Here is a 21,171-nt window from a genome sequence, read left to right as displayed (position 1 = left end):
AGGATGGATGGAATGTAGTCGAATTAAATCAGGCGATGCTGAGGGAATCAGATTAGGAAATGAGACACTTAAAGTAGTAGATGAGTTTTGCTATTTGGGGAGCAAAATAACTGATGGTGGTCGAAGAAGAGATTATATAAAATATCGACTGGCTATAGCAAGGAAAGTGTTTCTGAAGAAGAGAAATTTTTTAACATCAAGTATAGATTCAAATGTCAAGAAGTCTTTCCTGAAAGTATTTCTATGGAGTGTAGTCATGTATGGAAGTGAAACACGGACGGAAAATATTTTCGACAAGAAATGTGGTGCTGCAGAAAAATGCTGAAGATTAGATGAGTAGATCACTTAACTAATGAGGAGGTATTGAATGTCATTGGGGAGAAGAGGGATTTGTGGCAAAACACTAAAACAAGGGATCGGTTGCCAGGACACGTTCTCCAGCATCAACGGATCACCAATTTAGTATTCGATGGAAGTGTGGAGGGTAAAAATCGTAGAGGGAGACTAAGAGATGGATACACTAAGCAGATTCAGAAGGATGTAGGTAGCAGTTGTTATTAAGAGATGAAGAAGCTTCCCCAGGATAGAGTAGCAAGGAAAGCTGCATAAAACCAGTCTCCAGACTGAAGACAACAACAACAGCAATTCATACTTTGTAGCAGAAAGTGGTGTCATATATAATACACTGTCCAGTCACATTAATGTGACCACCTGCCAAAAGCCTGAGTAAACACTTTTTGCAGCGCGGACCGCTTCGAGACGAGCATGGAAGAGAGTCAGTGAGGTTCTGGAAGGAATCGAGATGGATGTGGAACCATGCCGACCCCAGTGCCGTGGCCATTCACGGATGAAAGTCCATAGCGCAAACAACCGATCGAGATGGTGCTACAGATTCTCGATAGGGTTTAAATCGGGGAAGTGTGGCACACTCAACCAGGTGGTCTTCGAACCATGCAGGTACATTACGAGCTGTGTGACTCGTTGCATTGCCCTGTAGGTAGATGTGATCGAGTCGACGAAAAACAAGGAGGCCCATAAGAGCTACCTTCACAATGAACAATCATTGAGGAGACACTGCCGGTAGCCCATTGTTTCATCTGCGCGACTGTTCTTTACACCTATTACCTATGGCCCGTGGTTCACCAAAGTTGCCTCTGCGCCGGTTTTGGATTGCGCCATTTTTCCATCCACTTTATACTTTAACCACGATGACACGCGAGCAGATTATAAAAACAGCCGTTTCGGAAATGATTCCACCCTCACCCCGAAAGCCAATGATCATGCCCTTTTGGACGTCATATAAATCGCTTCGTTCCCAAATTATTACGTCTGCACTGTTTCCGTCGCGCCCCGAAGCTCTTTATATATCCTCCACTGCCAGTGTTGCCAACTGCCGTCTGAGAGGTTATGACACGTTGCCGCCGAGCATTGGTAGAGCTCACACTGCTGTGAGTGGACTGTGTAATTTTTCACAAAGTATTAGAATGTAATTTGCTACAAACGCTCGTAAATGAAATTGGAAATGCGGTGTGGCTAGGACCTCCCATCGGGTAGACCGTTCGCCTGGTGAAAGTCTTTCGAGTTGACGCCACTTCGGCGACTTGCATGTCGATGGGGATGAAATGATGATGATAAGGACAACGCAACACCCAGTCCCTGAGCGGAGAAAATCTCCGACCCAGCCGGGAATCGAATCCGGGCCGTTAGGTATGACATTCCGTCGCGCTGACCACTCAGCTACCAGGGGCGGACATAAAAGAAATTGATCCAAGCAAATACCTCATCATCTTTTGGCCCTTCAACGCTACTGTGAATCGCAATGTCGGATTACAAAACTTGTTTCGCATTATCATCATGGCATTTACCATCAACAACAGGAAGGTCTTCAATGTGACCTACTCGATATTTTACTTGAGTTTCCTAGTCATTATTTCGTTTTGTCAAGATTTCCCTTATCGATTTTGAAAATGTGTTTGTAATGTCACGGAAAACTTGTTTTAAATCGGTTTCTTTACTTCGTTTTTCACGTAATCCTGTGATGCATCCTCCCCACAAAACAAACAGTTTGTTTTAGCGTCGAATTTTTGAACTGACGGTCGTTAAATGTGTGATTCATTTCCATTGTATTCGTTCTAGCATAATCATCCGTCTAATAAAATTTCCTGCACTTTTCATGAAAAACGGCAGTGCAGTTCACCAAAACAACATGTTTACCGCGCTTTCTCGTCTTAACCATCTCGATAAAAGTTTTTATGTCTTTTTCTTCACCGTGGAAGACCTATACCGTCCACAACATTTTAACTACAAACAAAACATTCACACCTCGCCCTGACTTCCACTAACGAACATAACTGAACAATGATTACTTGATGACTGATGCCTCTGCCACTGCGAAATATAGCATTGGTCGATAAAAGGCTCGACATGAAGCACACTCTTTCCTATAGTGGGACAGCAAAGTACAGGAATAACTCTACTGATAAACGTAACATACAGAGCGAATATTTAAAAAAAAAACTGGTGAACGTAAATTAAAAAATTGATGGCCGTGGCCAAGCGATGTCCATAAAACTGACAAACGGTGATATTTTCTAGCCAACTATGTTTTTCAACAGTTTGTTTGACTTATTGCAAACACACTTTATTGCTCTACAACTTTTCTTCTAGAAATTTTTTCTTAAAGTTGGCGAACTCTCGGGTACTGTGCGTTTTATGGCGACGAAACAAGCGTTTATCTAAAAGAGAAAAACTAACGCTTTCTGATGTAGCGTGGTAATAATAATGCTTCATAAAAGTGCGTTATAGACAGCCTACGTGCACATTCAAATGTGGTGCTTATTTATAGTAATATGGACGAAATTAAATTAATCCTGTTGCAACAGAATTATTTATTTGATTGTCAAGGTTGGCAGTAACCTCAAACAGAATACAAACGGCACGACGACTTCAGACTTCCGCCGAGAAGCACCTATCAGAAAGAGGGATCGAAACTGCCAAGAAAAGTTTTAGAAGCTATGTTTGAAATCTGTAGGCTTATGTGTAGGCAGTAGCCGACCATTACCATCCTTAGCGATGTAACATTGCTACAACATGCTTAATTTATCTTCATATTCATTCCCACTAACCCGTGGTTGCGTGAGTCGCTTGACTCGCAAAAATGCATGAAAGGGATCTGCAAGACACGTACCTCAGAACAAGCACAAAACACCTGTATGTGACAGCAGTATCACAGTTTTGTGGTTTTGGAGACACTGAATGAATAAGCAGGTGTTTATTATAATATTGTGATATTCACTCGAACACATGAAATATAATATCATAAACTGCTTGATAATTTTTCTGAGACCGCGCAAAAAAATTTAAATTTTTCTCGAGTTTTATCAGAAGTTTTGCTCAGTAAATGTACTCAGTTTCCAAATAGTTAAACTAGGTTTTTGCAAATACATGTTGCACATTTGGTGCGTATTTGATCATTTTCTTGTGCTTAATCGATATGGGCACATAGAACTTCTTCTTTTTTGTTATCTTTCACTATGTGCCATCTTCCACAGGTGGTGAGTAACGTCACAATATCTATTTATGGCTTGTGGAACTTTCTTCTGGAGACATGCCTTGTTGACTCTCTTCTCCATGCGGGCTCGTCTCATTTGTTGTGCCAATTCGTTGAGGAAAAGTCGCATTGTATCAGATTTGCTATTCTTTAAATTTGGATGTTGCTGTGAAAATAAACATAGAGTATTTATGGTTGCTACCTCAATTATGTTTGTCCATAAGTCAAAAGGCTATCTTCTTAGCTGTCTTTTGCATTTGTATGAACATGGTTCTGATCAAGGAAATCAGCTGAAGATTTAATTGTATTATTGAACTATGGTTCCATTTTACGGCCTTTTCTGCTGCGGCACTGTTGTACAGAGACCTTAGCAGTATAATTCTTTTGTTATCTTTGGGCACGTAACCTAAATGTTTCAAATTGTCTTCAAAGGCATGTGATGACGACAAAACCTCTCTGCATATGGGAGTCCATATTTCTGTTGCAATTTCCATGGTTTTGCAATTTCCATGGTTTTTTCCTTCAATCTTCCCACACCTATAATCAATTCCTGCGATAGTTCTTCAAATAGAGGAATTTCTTTGAAAAAAAATATCCTTTGTAGTATATGTTGAGGTTCCTCCCAAACTCTTTTTAAGTACCTTACTAGAGCAGAAGTAACAGTGCTTAATTTTGCCTGACCAGGACCCAAAAAGTGGTATCGTCTCCTTAGATGTAACATCTTGCATTATTTTTCTCCTTGATACTAGCTATTATGTCCGAGATACAAACTACCAAATGGAAAGTCGGCATTAAATACAACTCAGAAGATTTATTCCGAAAACAAGTTGAAACACAGCGTAATCACTCGTTTCCAGGTCCGTAGGCATAGTTGATCTCCCGTAAACACTATCCCAGTAACAGCGTCGCGTCTGAGACGAGACCTGGTCCGTACTTCCGGAGGCCCACCAGACGACTCCCCATCCGGGCCGCCGCGAGTTACTCACGTGGGGCTGCATCCTGATTGGCTCCTTGGACTCTAGCAGTACGACTGATGCATCTCTTGTGGCGCCATTACTGTGAGCACTTTGAAGTATTCCACGCTGATGCCACTGGAGCGTTGGCACAATGTGCTCGAGAAGGCGGTGGCCGCGTCTTACGTGCTGCGACCGCGCTGTATGAACGCACGGCACAATGTGTCCACCTTCTAAATTTGTGCAGTGTATGACCTCCTCTAATGCAAAATAGTCCCAGGAGTTACAGTGACTAATACTAGCGATTACTGATTCAGGTGGTTTTCATGATATTGTGTAGTCTAAATCTGCTGCATGGTGGCGGTGTGTTAATCCATTGGATTCCAACACGACCAATAAAGGATGAACACTTCCGTAGTCAGTCTTCACTCTAAGTGCTGGAAGATGCGGATTCATTATCTTGGGCACCATCAGTGACTAATCACTGTTGCCGGCCGGTGTGGCCGTGCGGTTCTAAGCGCGTCAGTTTGGAACCGCGTGACCGCTACGGTCGCAGGTTCGAATCCTGCCTCGGGCATGGCTGTGTGTGATGTCCTTAGGTTAGTTAGGTTTAAGTAGTTCTAAGTTCTAGGGGACTTATGACCACAGCAGATGAGTCCCATAGTGCTCAGAGCCATTTGAACCATTTTGAACTAATCACTGTTATCTCCCTGATCAAAGGGAGCTTCATCTCCAAGCCATTTAGAAGCTGTTAATTAAAATTCTGGTCACTTGTTTTCTTTCGCGCCTAAGAGATATAATGGAATCTATGCTGTAAGTAAAGGATAAAGGTGTCTTGTGTAATTATTCAGTTCATGAAACTAAAGTAATGCACACCTGAAACAATTTTGGTGTGAAGAAATACACTTACCTTGCAAAATAATCTTCACTTGTAGCTTCTGCAGCTCTTCTGGCTTTCCAACGAGTGTCAACTTGTCTAGTCGTCATTAATCTTGCCAAGATAACGTGCAATTAAAACCGAAGATAAATAAACTATTTCAAAGACGGCTTGTTCGCTAGGGGTCTGAAGGAACCTGCCATGCATTACAAGTGCTCCATTAAAATTTCATATAGAAATAGTTCATTTAATTTGCACCAATTAACGTTTTATCTAAAGAATTACAATTGCATTTCCAGTGATTAGCCAGATTTTAAATTAAAATAAACAGCTTTAAGATATTTTATTGATAAAACGGGAGGTTGCTAGGTTCGAAAGACCACTGTTATGCATCCAAGGGTTAGTAAGTACCACAATTGAACATAAACGTCCCTATTCTGCGCTTTCGCTAAACCTTGCAATTTACATCTGTCATTTCTACCATAGCACTGTGGAATGGCGCAGTGCTCAGTGTCCTAGCATTCCGAACTTCCTAGTTTAACCCCAGACCTACCCACCAAGATTTAGATTTAGTGTAGGTTTTCCCAGTTCACTCTAGGCGAATGCTAGGGATGTTCCTTGCAAAGTCCACACTACTTCCTTCCCATCCAAATATTAAAAAAATCCGAGAAAAGCTCCGTTTCTAATATCCTTAGCTGTCGAACATATCTGAAATACTACCTTGACTTCTTCACTTCTACCGTAGCAGATGACAGATGGGTCAACAAAGTGGAAATGTGCGCGTGTTGTCCGCATTGAGCAAGATGGAAATTCTTTTCCACGTACTTCTCCTCTCTTCGCGATCGGCATTGTGCTGCTTCCCCCGCTTACTAACTCATTGTTGCCTGAAGCTAAACCACTCTTTGGACAGGCATGAATATATACATATGAGTGCCTTTTGTGTTTTATTAGTTTTATTACAAGTCCACTTTCTTACGATGCCCATTTTTAGTTGAAACCCCTCTTGAAATCATATCATGACTACGTCTATGACACTCGCCTATTAATTTAGAGCGTTTTAATTTCGTGTCTTAATTTCTTGCACTTAATTTTTTTGTTTGCATCGTTAGCCTACGTTTCAAACCCTTTCAGATTGTTACTGTCTAGACTGCAAACTGCAGTTGCAAAAATACTCTTTTCAGTATCCTGAACCGACTGAAAAATGTTGAAGCTTTTGTGACATAGATCAAACTTGAAGTGTATTTGTAACCTCTGGCTTGTTTCCATCCCATGTCGATGCCACTCGTATTCCTGGCCCAACTACGTCGACCAGTTGCTTAGTGAGCAGTCTTTTTCTTCGTGAGAACAAGCATTCCAAGCAACCTTCAACATCCGATGGGGTAGTCACCGTTGGATCTTGTATTTTTATGCGTGAAAAGATAGATCCTTTACTGTCGCTATTCCTCTTCTCTATCTCGTTCACATTGACTTACATGGACCAAAACCGCTATCGATAGCAGCAGAAATGTTCACACATACAAGACTCCACGTGTATTCTGTCTTATTCTGTCTATAGTGAAGAATTGATTGTGAGTGTATTTCCCGTATTTTCGATGAAGCAATATTTTTGTCTCTTACAGCAGGCTCATGCTATATATTTCAGAAATGGAACTGTACTTACTTACAACGTACTTTCAGGTTTATGATTCCATCAATATTGGAAAACTGTAGCTCTCCTTATAGCATTCTTAATTTTTCAAGGAATTATAAATGTATTACTTATATGCCACAAAGGTTTCTTATGTATAAGACTTGCAGACGAAATCTGAAGACTGTCTGCACACTCTCTGCACTTTCCTGACACTCAGATATCACACTTTCCTTGTTTACGTGTAAATGTTAAATAAGACTTCAGCATACATATGGAGTCAGAGAAGTACCTTAAAAGTCTTTCGAATTTTTTTTATAACGCGTCAACGTCAACGAAACTTGGTGTTGCTACCTCAGTAAGTAAAGTGGCCGATAGCGACGCCTGCCATCTCTGAACGGCTCTTGGAACTGTCAGAACCTGTAGTCGAGTTCACCTTCTCGCCGCTAGGTATCGCTCATCGCAGAAGCCTGCAGCAGCGCTTCAATCAGAAGTTCAAAGCTTCAGCCACTCGTTTAACAGATTTAAGCATACCTCAACAGAAAAAAGTTGTTAATTTTCTTGGTGGTACAAATTGACGTTTGCGCGTTATGTTAATTGCGATTTGTTAAATCTAATTCGTTAGATGAATGTGGTCTTCCTCCCTGTGTATATTTATCGAATGCGTCCGTATATTATACAATGTTTAGTTAAAGCTGTCACAATTCATGGACTGCTGCATTCAATAGGGTTGAACATGTAACATTTCTCTAGAAATCGTCTTCAACGTCATCATCTTTCATGCAGGGTTTTACCGTCTAATTGCTCTGACTCCACAAATTTTACGCACACCGTTTACTTGATCGATTTATGGCTGTCCCTCTCCGAATTTTAGGTCAAAGCTCTAAGCTCTTTAAACATTTATCCACATTTCTCTGTAGTCAGTTATTTTCTCATCAATAGAACCTGAATTCAACTCAGAATGAACTCAGTATGTCTTTTCTTCAGAAGTCACAGAGTTTACTCAGTAATTTCATCTCTGCTGCTTGTATTTTGATGTTATCTTTCTCGTTGGTCATGTAATTCACATTTTTATACAGCATTAATTGTATCGCAATAGTTTTATAAAATTTATTTCTGTAATTTTTTTAGCAACATGTTCTGTTTATTGTTTAACAAATTGCATGAAGTTTTTGCATAATCGTAACTGGTCTCAGAACCCAGACGTCTGAAACTGCGACAAACGTGTTTCTTCACTGTGCATCAGTATTATTTAGGAACGTACTGAGTATTTACCTTTTATTTAAAGTAATGAAATAGTCTTCCTTTCGTATTCGGCAGAACTGATTTACTGCTTTCTGGAGCTCTTCCCTATTTTCTTATATTATCATTTAACATGTATTTGTGTGCTGATGATGTACTCACATTTACGTAAATGTTCAACTTACCTCGTGTAAAATTTTCTGATCCACAGTTTTTAAGCTCATTCTCGATGCAAATGTTGAAAATAGGTGCTGAAGTGGAACACCTCTCCCTTATTTATTGATTTTTACCTCATCTGTCCTCATCATTTTTGTTTTACATTATTAGTTTTTGCTTGTCCGAATGAGATGTTTTGGGTAGCCGCTGTCACTCATTAATGAAAATATTTTTATTTTGATCAATTCGATCGGAATTTTCCTTAAAACCTAGAAAATCAGATGAAATGTCAAGTTTAAATTCTCTTCATTTTTATGCAAGTTATTCCTTTGCAAAAACGTAGTCGTTACACGAACATCCTTTTCTAAGTTCACTTTCTTCTTTTTAGAGCAATATCTCAGCTCAAACTATTTTGTATAGTTCAAGATATTTATGAAGATATTATACTTATCATTAAACAAACTAATGCCGCTGTAATTTTCGCGTTCCCTTAAATTGCTCTGTTCGAACGAAAAGACAACTTCTGCGGTTTTCCATGAACTTGGATTTGTACTCCTGCCCATACTAAAGTAAGAATCTGAGTGCCAGCGTACTCGAACAATTCTGCTGGTTCCATCTCTGCTTGTAGCTTTAAATTTTTTCCTACTTGTTTTCTCGTTTTGTAGCTCGTCCATTTTTATATTTTCAATAACTGCAAAGTCTGATACCTCATCAGAACACATATTATTCCAGTCATCATCTAATATGTACTATAACTTATCGTAGGGCTAATATATTGACCTTCTTTAATTCAGTTTGGTTGTCGGTTTTTCTGATAGTTTTAAGTGTTTTACTGTCTTGTATGGTCAAGTTTGCTTTCTGTGTATATTGTTTGTATTGTTTCTCATGAGGAAGACGAATTTGTCCCAAGAGTATTCATGGACCTACCGTGTAAGGTGTCTAAAATAACTTTTTTTTGCGTGTTCTTCACAATTCTCTCTTCCTTTTATTTATCATTCAACATTCTTAATTTTGTCTTGTTTTGTGTGTTCATTGATTTGCCTCTTGCTTCTTTTGGTGCATTTTCTGCAGAAGTCCCTTTATTTTGCAACTCTTCATCAACATCATCTGTATTTGTTGCTGTTCTTAGATGTACATTCAATCCCAGTTCATGCCGAAAGACAACACACACACGCACACACACACACACACACACACAAAAATATATTGCAAACACTAGCGCTACCACACTACCAAAGATGACTGGCCTTGGAAGTTTATGATGGTTAATATCAACTATTGACGGGTGAGGTAGGATTAACTCTGTCCCTCTATTGTTTCACCAAGAAGAGATCACGTTTCCAAGCAGAATTTAAGCGAAAACTCCATCTCTGTTCGCAAGGTCACTTGCTAATTCAGTCTGAACTGCTTCATTAGTAACACTATCCCAACAGCTGGAAGTGCATGCCGGAATCTCCCACGTAAAAATAAGGAATGAAAGTTAAACCAGAGTTAGAGACAGGCTAACTCCTCCGCTTTCCTGACAAACCCCATTCTGTGCTAGAATTTACTTTTTTGTCGTGCCACGGGTCGCTTAATATGTCTAGGACTTCGTTGATTTTCTAGTCGCTGGTCAGCTGAAGTTTAATAAAATTACTCAAGGTTGCAATGCTTAAGTTATTTTGATTTTGCAAGTTCCTTCACTTCGATTGCTTTCGGAACAACGATGTCTTTCACACGCTAATATTTTGCAATAAAGCAATGAAGTTGCTAATAAGGTAGGTTTCAACAAATAAATATTCTATTGAATAAAAATTTTATGACATAAAAAACCTTTTAATGCCTGAAATATGAATATAATTATACAATTAGAGCACTATAACTAGTTTCGGTTGCTTTCTACATCCACTTTCAGAGCTTCCAAACAGTGAAAACGAGCTGAATATGTAACGAATTCATCATCATTAGCTGCAGTCATGCTCTATCATGATTTATTGCTATGAGCCAAGAAGAGTAGGACAGTATGTAGTTAAAAGCTAGATAGACAGCGAGCCAGGTTACGAAGAAGGAAAATGGCCAATCGAATTAGTGACAATTTGGGTAAGTTTTGAGGCGCCTTGCGAGGCTACTTGGGGATGTAGGATTTTAGTTTTACTCTTCGACCTGTGCACATTTAATCAGAATATTTTATGCCCCATGATCAATCACTCCTTTGTAAGCCAGGTTACGGACAGCTGACAATTTTTATTCTTGCATATACTTTTCTCACTATAATAACTGCTGTGGAATTGCAAATAATGGACATTTGATGCAATTTTTACTAACGCAACTGTTAATTTTCCTTCTTCATTACCTGCATCTTGCGACATGGTTTACAACCTGATTCGCTCTCGATGAAACTTTTAACTGCATACTGTCCTAGTCTTGTTGGCCCTTTATACGAAACCATATCGTTGCATGATTGTAGCAAATGGCGATGTTTTACAATGCTTGTTCAACTCATGTTTACAATTTGAACGATCTGATAAAGCATATAGAAAGTAACCGAAACTAGTTATCGTGCTTTAATTGTATAATTACATTTGCGGTCCGGGCATTAAAAGCTTTTTACATTAAAAAATTTTTATGTAATAAATTACTTTACGACCATTATCTCCTTTGCCGGCCGCGTTGGCCTAGCGGTTCTAGGCGCGTCAGTCCGGAACCGCGCGACTGCTACGGTCGCAGGTTCGATTCCTGCCTCGGACATGGATGTGTGTGATGTCCTTAGGTTAGTTACGTTTAAGTAGTTCTAAGTTCTAGGGGATTGATGACCTCAGATGTTAAGTCCCATAGTGCTCAGAGCCATTGGAACCATTATCTCCTTTCTGACAATGTCAGGCGCCACAAATCAATATTCGTTGTTAAAACTTGTAAACGATTATATTTTCGATGCTACTGTGGAAAATATTCTCAGAGCTAAAGCGAGTTCTTGAAAGTAACGTGAAGTGCAGATTACTTTATCTGCCCGCTTTCAGTGTGACGGTATGAAGCTTACGTAGTTATTGGTGCAAAGTTTTCGAAGCGCTGAAGATTATAATCAGTTTACTCGGTACTCGGGAAACACGGTTGCAAGAATGCAACTACGTCAAACTAATTTTACCCCAGCTTTTCTTTTAATGAAGCACTGGAGAAATCGTAGAAGAGTAATTCAGTTTATCAGTGGGAGTGACACTGCGAGTTCCATTCAGGCCAATTTGTCTGGATGAGCTGTGCAGCACTGGGCAGGCGTCTTCAGTAACGTAAAGCAAACGTGCTGCACTTATTGTCTCAACATGAGCGTAAAGAGTGCTTCTGCTTGTCTTCAGTGTTGTACCGCGTTTTGAAACACACTGACGCTTCAAAACATTGTGACCAATGACCACAGCGATAATGAAAGTTGGGTGGTGGCGTTGCGAACACTTGATGCAGTAGGGAAAGTATGTAAGTGGAAAAGAGGGGAATTCACTCTATCGATGAAACGGAGCGCAGGAGGGGGGGGGGGGGGGGGGGGCAGTCCACTCGCGTAACTGATTCAGAAAAGGGCCAATTGGATCTGGCCTCCGCCTGAGAATGAGGACTACCTGGACATTACTACGCGCCAGCTACATCCATTCATGTCTGATGTCTTCCCCGACAGCGGAGGCATCTTCCAGCAGGATAGCCGTCTGTATCATAAGGTGAGAATCACCCTATAGTGGTCTGATGAGCATGATGGTGAGTTCACGTTGATGTCTCGACCACGCGCTCCTCTTGATCCTACTCATTAGGAACGCTATTAGGCTCAGCTTGCTGCACACTGGCCACCGTCCCGTAATTTACGGAATTGCGTGTCCTGTTCATAGACGTTTAGTGCCATATAACCTTCGGAAACCCACCAAAAATTTGTCGAATCCATCCACGTAGAATAGCTACTGTGCTGAATTCCAAAGGTGAACCAACATACTGGTTTCATTTTACTCCTATTGGTACACTTTGATGTACTCTTATGTTATCTACGGTATTGTAGTGCCTGTGTTATTCTAAATTACAATGCAAAGTTTCTTTGGACATGTAAGTATAAAGAACTTTGTATCTTAATTGGGAATAACTGCAATATCGTATTTATTCGACGACACTGGGCAAGCGACATTCAAGTAAAATGTCCCACCTGTACGGAAATATATACACTCCTGGAAATTGAAATAAGAACACCATGAATTCATTGTCCCAGGAAGGGGAAACTTTATTGACACATTCCTGGGGTCAGATACATCACATGGTCACACTGACAGAACCACAGGCACATAGACACAGGCAACAGAGCATGCACAATGTCGGCACTAGTACAGTGTATATCCACCTTTCGCAGCAATGCAGGCTGCTATTCTCCCATGGAGACGATCGTAGAGATGCTGGATGTAGTCCTGTGGAACGGCTTGCCATGCCATTTCCACCTGGCGCCTCAGTTGGACCAGCGTTCGTGCTGGACGTGCAGACCGCGTGAGACGACGCTTCATCCAGTCCCAAACATGCTCAATGGGGGACAGATCCGGAGATCTTGCTGGCCAGGGTAGTTGACTTACACCTTCTAGAGCACGTTGGGTGGCACGGGATACATGCGGACGTGCATTGTCCTGTTGGAACAGCAAGTTCCCTTGCCGCTCTAGGAATGGTAGAACGATGGGTTCGATGACTGTTTGGATGTACCGTGCACTATTCAGTGTCCCCTCGACGATCACCAGTGGTGTACGGCCAGTGTAGGAGATCGCTCCCCACACCATGATGCCAGGTGTTGGCCCTGTGTGCCTCGGTCGTATGCAGTCCTGATTGTGGCGCTCACCTGCACGGCGCCAAACACGCATACGACCATCATTGGCACCAAGGCAGAAGCGACTCTCATCGCTGAAGACGACACGTCTCTATTCGTCCCTCCATTCACGCCTGTCGCGACACCACTGGAGGCGGGCTGCACGATGTTGGGGCGTGAGCGGAAGACGGCCTAACGGTGTGCGGGACCGTAGCCCAGCTTCATGGAGACGGTTGCGAATGGTCCTCGCCGATACCCCAGGAGCAACAGTGTCCCTAATTTGCTGGGAAGTGGCGGTGCGGTCCCCTACGGCACTGCGTAGGATCCTACGGTCTTGGCGTGCATCCGTGCGTCGCTGCGGTCCAGTCCCAGGTCGACGGGCACGTGCACCTTCCGCCGACCACTGGCGACAACATCGATGTACTGTGGAGACCTCACGCCCCACGTGTTGAGCAATTCGGCGGTACGTCCACCCGGCCTCCCGCATGCCCACTATACGCCCTCGCTCAAAGTCCGTCAACTGCACATACGGTTCACGTCCACGCTGTCGCGGCATGCTACCAGTGTTAAAGATTGCGATGGAGCTCCGTATGCCACGGCAAACTGGCTGACACTGACAGCGGCGGTGCACAAATGCTGCGCAACTAGCGCCATTCGACGGCCAACACCACGGTTCCTGGTGTGTCCGCTGTGCCGTGCGTGTGATCATTGCTTGTACAGCCCTCTCGCAGTGTCCAGAGCAAGTATGGTGGGTCTGACACACCGGTGTCAATGTGTTCTTTTTTCCATTTCCAGGAGTGTATAATGGGTGTACGATTACACGTTGTAGATGCATGGTTGGGCTTGGCCGTGGGTCGTTCACGGTTAGCTGATTCTGCCACTCTGACTGAAACTTGCCTGTGGTAACACTCGAACGTACTCGACTGGGAATACAGAATGTGCGGGTGTTGAGCTACCATTTGAAGTTCCAGTGGATTTACTCACCCTATGGCACAATCCTCCGCTATACGGCTGAAAAATGGAATATCTTCGAAAGTTAACCCGTCCTTAACGGGTAGCGACACGTCCATATTGAACCGCACCGCCATATACTTTCGAATCTCACGATAACTGGTTGCCGGTTGATAGTTATTTTCGATGGTTAACCGAGGACCTGGTCCGAATGTGAACAGTTAGGCTACGTACGTACAGAATGCCTGAAACACCATCTCGTGCAGACGCCCTCAGGCGACCAGATTCGACTGTTGATAGCGACCTTTATGCTGATTACGTACACTACTGGCCATTAAAATGCTACACCAAGAAGAAATGCAGATGATAAACGGGTATTCATTGGAGAAATACATTATACTAGAACTGACATGTGGTTACATTTTCACGCAATTTGGGTGCATAGATCCTGAGAAATCAGTACCCAGAACAACCACCTCTGGCCGAAATAACGGCCTTGATACGCCTGGGCGTTGAGTCAAACAGAGCTTAGATGGCGTGTACAGGTACAGGTGCCCATGCAGCTTCAACACGATACCACAGTTCATCAAGAGTAGTGACTGTCGTATTGTGACGAGCCAGTTACACGGCCACCATTGACCAGACGTTTTCAATTGATGAGAGATCTGGAGAATGTGCTGGCCAGGGCAGCAGCCGAACATTTTCCGTATCCAGAAAGGCCCGTACAGGACCTGCAACATGCGGTCATGCATTAACCTGCTGAAATGTAGGGTTTCGCAGGGATCGAATGAAGGGTAGAGCCACGGGTCGTAACATATCTGAAATGTAATGTCCACTGTTCAAAGTGCCATCAATGCGAACAAGAGGTGACCGAGACGTGTAACCAATGGCACCCCATACCATCACGCCGGGTGATACGCCAGTATGGCGATGACGGATACACGCTTCCAATGTGCGTTCGCCGCGGTGTCGCCAAACACGGATGCGACCATCATGATGCTGTAAACAGAACCTGGATTCATCCGAAAAAATGACGTTTTGCCATTCGTGCACCCAGGTTCGTCGTTGAATACACCATAGCAGGCGCTCCTGTCTGTGATGGGGCGTCAAAGGTAACCGCAGCCATGGTCTCCGAGCTTATAGCCCATTCTGCTGCAAACTTCGTCGAACTGTTCGTACAGATGGTTGTTGCCTTGCAAACGTCCCCATGTGTTGACTCAGGGATCGAGACGTGGCTGCGCGATCCTTATAGCCATGCGGATAAGATGCCTGTCATCTCGAGTGGGATACAGCACGGTGTTCCGTATTATCTTCCTGAACCCACCGATTTCATATTCTGCCAACAGTCATTGGATCTCGACCAACGCGAGCAGCAATGTCGCGATACGATAAACCGCAATACCGATAGGCTACAATCCGACATTCATCAAAGTCGGAAACGTAATGGTACGCACTTCTCCTCCTTACACGAGGCATCACAACAACGTTTCACCAGGCAACGCCGGTCAACTGCTGTTTGTGTATGAGAAATCGGTTGGAAACTTTCCTCATGTCAGCACGTTGTAGGCGTCACCACCGGTGCCAACCTTGTGTGAATGGTCAGAAAAGCTAATTACGAGGTTTGTCCGGAAAATACGTGTAAAAGTTGAATAATAACTTTATTTTACAATTATTCAAGTATTACAATATGGTCTCCTTCAAAGTACTCGCCCTGAGATGCGATACACTTCTGCCAACGCCGTTTCCACCGTTGATAACATTGCTGAAAGTCTTCAGTTGTGATGTTGTTTAGTTGCCGTGTCGTTTCCGCCTTGATGGTTTGCACATCTCCCAAGTGCCGCCCCCGAAGCACCATTTTGCATTTCGGGAACATGAAGAAGTCACACGGGGCTAAATCGGGTGAATAAGGAAAGTGGTCTGTCACGGTGCTTGAGCTTCGGACCAAAAACTCGTGCACAACGAGCGACGTGTGAGCGGGTGCATTGTCGTGATGAAGGACACCTGCCCCCTTTTGCCAACTCCGGTCAAACTCGGGCCACACGATCTCTGAGACGTGTCAGAACTTGAACGTAAAAATTTCCGTTCACTCTCTGGCCGGGAGGGACAAATTCCTTGGGAACAATGCCCCTAGAATCAAAGAAAACAATCAACAGTGTCTTCACATTGGACCTTGATTTTCGCGACTTTTTTGTTCTCCGTTCTGCTGCTAGTTTCCATTCCTTGCGTTGAGATTTGAGCTCCACGTCGAATTCTTAAATCCAGGACTCGTCTCCAGTGATGACTCGGTTGAGAAAGTCCCCTCTTTCCTCTGCTTCCAACCAATCCTCACAGCACTCAAACTTCTTTGCTTTCTGTTCTGGCGTCAAGAGCTTCGGTACGATTTTCGCACACAATTTCTTCATTCCAAGTTTTTGTGTCAGGATTTCGTGAACGATTGTTTTGGGGATTGACAGCTCGTCAGCAATCATTGTGACTGTCAATCTACGGTCTTTAAGAACACAAGCCCGAATTCGTTCAACATTTGCATCGGTACTCGATGTCGACGGGCGTCCTGGGCGAGGGTCATCGTTCACTTCTCGGCCATCCCGGAACCTTTTTAACCACTTGTTCACGGTTGGTTCCTTCAGAGAATTGTCTCCGTAAACCTGTTTCAAACACTCAAAAATCTCACGGCCATTCTTGCCTAGCTTTGCAAGAAACTTGATGTTGACGCGCTGCTCCTCAATCAGAGAGAGCTCCATGCCGACGGCAGGTGAAAAGGGGTAACTGTCAACAAGCTGCCGCACACTCCCACCTTCACGCAGAGTGCTCTGACTCGAACTGAGCGTTGAGGGGATTGATTACAGCAGTAGTCCCACCTAGCGGTGTCTGCAACTCGTAATATAAAGACATTATTCAACTTTTATACGTATTTTCCAGACAAACCTCGTATTTGCAATTCACAGCATCTTCTTCCTGTCGGTTAAATTTCACATGTGTAGCACGTCATCTTCGTGGTGTAGCAATGTTAATGGCCAGTAGTGTATGTTGCGGCGGCGAGACGGGATACGCCAGCTCTGTATGACGATGTTGGTGCAAGCCTTGGAGGCCCCTGCCACAGTTCCTGAGGAGCCCCCTGCGTCTTCTAGCGCCCATGCTTCTGTTGCCCTGACGTCGAGCCCAGGCGGAACGCATGCAACGCTACAACGACAAGACGAATTTGCGATGCAAGTTGAAGAACAGTATGCCGCGTCCATCTCTGCCCTGCGCCGCACGCAGAGGCGAGGCGGCGCAAACAGAAATCGCCGAGGCGACATAGGAAACGGTGAGTCAACTGATACACCGATCCAACACTGCCAGTCCTAACGTACCAAATGGTTCGATGTCTTCCCCCGCTACAGGTGGGACCGCGCACTGTGGGGATGCGGGAGATCACTGAAACCGCGCCCCTGGGGATGCACCCACGACTACGTCTGCCTCTCGGGATCCATTGTTATCGGTATCCCAGTGAGACTGAGAGCAAGAGATGGAGATGTAGGATGCGTTTCAGGTCCCTGGCGATACATTGACGACGGTGGCCGAGTCTACGTTGGCGGCTACAGACGCGTAGGCCGGCATCTGCTCACCTGTAATACCAAGGGCAGCCTCCGCCACTTGATGGAACAGGCATACCATTCGCCATGACCAATGTCAACGGCATTACTTCCGCTCTCAAAACCCGTCTACTGCAAGAGAGCTGCGGATGAGAATGTTATTTTCGTTCAAAAAATCCGACCAGAACTCTGTCTCTATACCTATGGACATGAGGCCTATGCATTGCCTTCAGATGTGGGTGGAGGAGATACAGCTATCCTGCTCAGGGAAAAGATTGTGGCAGCTGATGTATTCTATTTACCGTCGACTCGTGGGGTCGCACTCACAATTTGTACAATTCGTCTGGCGAACCTGCACGTCCCTCCCGGAACAGACACAAAAGGAGAACACCGCACCTTTTATGCCGAAGACATAGCACTGTTGTTACAGGGCAACGGCGACCACTCGGTATTATGTGGAGATTTCAGTTGTGTGTCCAGGCCAACCGACCACTATACCACCTGACCGCCATTTCAGGTGCTTGCAAAGGAATTGACTTTGTTGAACACATGGGTCATACAACACGACGGTCGAATTTACTAGCCATTCCGCGAGCCGTTCGGATCAAGTTTGCGCCACACGCAGCCTGAGTTGGCAGTTGACGACGCTGAGATGTGATCAGCAGCACTCACAGGCCACCTAGCTTATGTGAGTACTCTCGCCTCCCATCACCAAAGCGTCCGGCGAAGTGACTGTTTTTGATGAGGTAAATTTCAGACGCCCGGTTGAGTCCAGGTGGAGCACATGCCAGCAACCCCCATAGAGTTCCACACTTTAATGGTGCTTATGGTGTGTCAATCCCGCCTTGTAACGAACATTAGCCAGCTAGAGAGCGCTGATATACTGCGAACAATGAATTCTACCAAACTGCCCTCCGTGAATTGGCTGTACAACCGCTGTATCCTGAACGACAATCGGCAGAACACCACCTAAAGGCACAACTGGCACGTATCACCTCAATACGTCTCGCGGATGTGCGGGTGCAGTAGAGGACAGCTGGTGACGATAGTGGAGAACGATCTTCCCACCACCATATCATTCAAGACAGGAGAAGACGCAAGAGGCGGCTCATTACAGAGGTCGAGATAGAGGATGGACGACGAGCCGAAAGGCAAATGGATATCGTCCAAGCGTTCACAAAGTCACATACACTTCTCTCCGAGCGAGTGTACAACATGGATGTAGGAGTTAGGGAAGTCCTACCCGATCCACCCGCCTCTCGGAATCCACAAGATGATGCTTCTGTCGGAGGCTAAGTTGCGCAGTGCTTCCAACAAAACGCGGGACCCTGACGCACTCCCTCTTCAATTTTACAAAAGACTTTTTGACCTCATGGGCCAAACGTAGGTCAGGATGTACAGAGAACTCCCGAACCCCGATTTTCAAGTATCATGTGAATTCAATGAGGGCCTCTTGGTTCCAATGCCCAAACCCGGCGGAGGCTGCCACCTGCTTCATTTTCGCCGATCGACATTGTAAACACCGACTACCAACTTTTGACACGCATCCTCCGTGAGAGGCTCAAATCTACGGTAATGGAGATCTTTCATATAGATCAGACCTCCCTCGGAGGCAATACTAATGTGTTTACGACTTTGAGCACCTGTAGAGACGTGGTGGTGCTGATGCAAACATGCCGTCTCTACGGCACTGTTGTTTCGCTGGATTTTGACCATGCTTTCGATCGGGCCGAACATGGCCTCCTGCGTGCAGTTATGGAACACATTGGTATCCCGCGCGTGACGACATCTATTGTGCTTTGGTTGATCTAAGTCGCGGCTGCGAGGATTTTGGTAAACGGATATCGGTCCGTCCCTGCCTGTGTCAACAGGTCCATCAGACAGAACTGTCCTATTTCTGCCATGTTATCCGCCACTGCCCTCGAACCCATTCTTCATGGACTGCGGTGACGCTTGGAAGGACTTACTCAGCGCTCCGTGACCTTTCGATATGGCACATACGCCTACGATGTGATGTTCTTAGCACGAACTGGTGATGAAGTACGTACGGCGCTTTCCTGGCAGTGTGGGGTGGTGGCAGGCAGTGTGATCAACTTATGGAAATCACGCACATGGAGGTGGGACGAGGCATGCCTCCAGAACTGGATGTAGTCCTGACACAGGTCCCAGTGCGCAAGGTCTTACAACGATTCCGGACGCAACCTCACCTCAACCAGTTTTGATCGTTAGACATTCTACAGCGAGCTCAGTACGCCAAGGTGTACATGGCTTCTCAATTTAACCATTACGCCCAGATATTACCGATAACAGACACGACAGCTTCCAGGATACAGGCAGTGTTCGCACATATGGTGAATGCTGGTGCAATTTTTAAGATCTGTTTTGCTACTCTTACTTTACCCTTCCACAAAGGTGATGTTTGACTCATTCAGGTGAAGCACAGTACCTTCGCTCAATGCGGAGACTCCGGCTTTCACCAACAGACAATTTTCATGGCATCCTGATAGCAGACAAGCTGTGTTCACCGGTACCTATTGGACATTTGTATCGCCCACAGTATCTCATATCCGGCTCGAAACCGGCTAACGACATTCTACGACAACACCCCGTGCTGACTGCATGCGTGTTTGGCGAGCCATTCACGCGCCCTTCTTGTCCACTTTCTTGTTTGATTTAATTTTTTTTCCAACGCTAGTCAAAGAAATGGTAAGGCGAAAAAAATAGTAAGGCGACTGCTCGCGATACGCGTAAAAAAGTGGCTAGCACACAAAAAAATGACAAAAATGGCAAGACGACCGCTTGTGAAAAGCAGGAAATCCGGGTTCTAGTCTCGATCCGGGACAGATTTTCACTGTCGTCATTCCGTTCTACAACTGATGGTTGCCCTTATTCGCAATTACGAACATATTTAATTTATTCTGTTATCGATCACATCATTTCCCGCAAATCGTTCTCTACAATGTTTTGATACATTTCTTATAAATTATTTTGTGTACAGGGATAACTGACGCCTGCCATTCAAGTAAGGCTCGCGCGCCGAGCCAAAGCTCTGAAAACACGGTTCGATTGTTTGTAACAAATTGCTTCGATGTCAGGAGAGTAAGTAAACTTTAATGTATTTGGGAACGATTTTAAAGTCGTTCTCTTCCGCTTTATACCGTTATCAACCATTTATTAGAGCTCATTGCACTGCAGTTACGCCGTTGTTGGTGAATAAATTAGAAAGGAATTCCTAACTTTGCAATGGCTATTTAGCGGATAAGAGGAGATAATTATCCTCTAGTCTTCCTTTTCCCTGTATTAGATCCTTTTCCATCACGAACTAAACGCCAGTCTGTGCTGCCCAGTTAGGCGGAACTGATCGTTGTCGATCACTTCTTATCTGTGATTCCCCGTGCTGGTTCATTTAAGGTAAAGTTTCTTGTAGCCATATTGTTAAAACTGATGTGCATACATA

The sequence above is a fragment of the Schistocerca americana genome, chromosome 8 (assembly GCF_021461395.2).
Source record: "Schistocerca americana isolate TAMUIC-IGC-003095 chromosome 8, iqSchAmer2.1, whole genome shotgun sequence".
NCBI classification, from domain to species: Eukaryota; Metazoa; Arthropoda; class Insecta; order Orthoptera; family Acrididae; genus Schistocerca; species Schistocerca americana.
The sequence above is the reverse complement of the archived record's forward strand: the minus strand, read 5'-3'. Positions refer to the sequence as shown.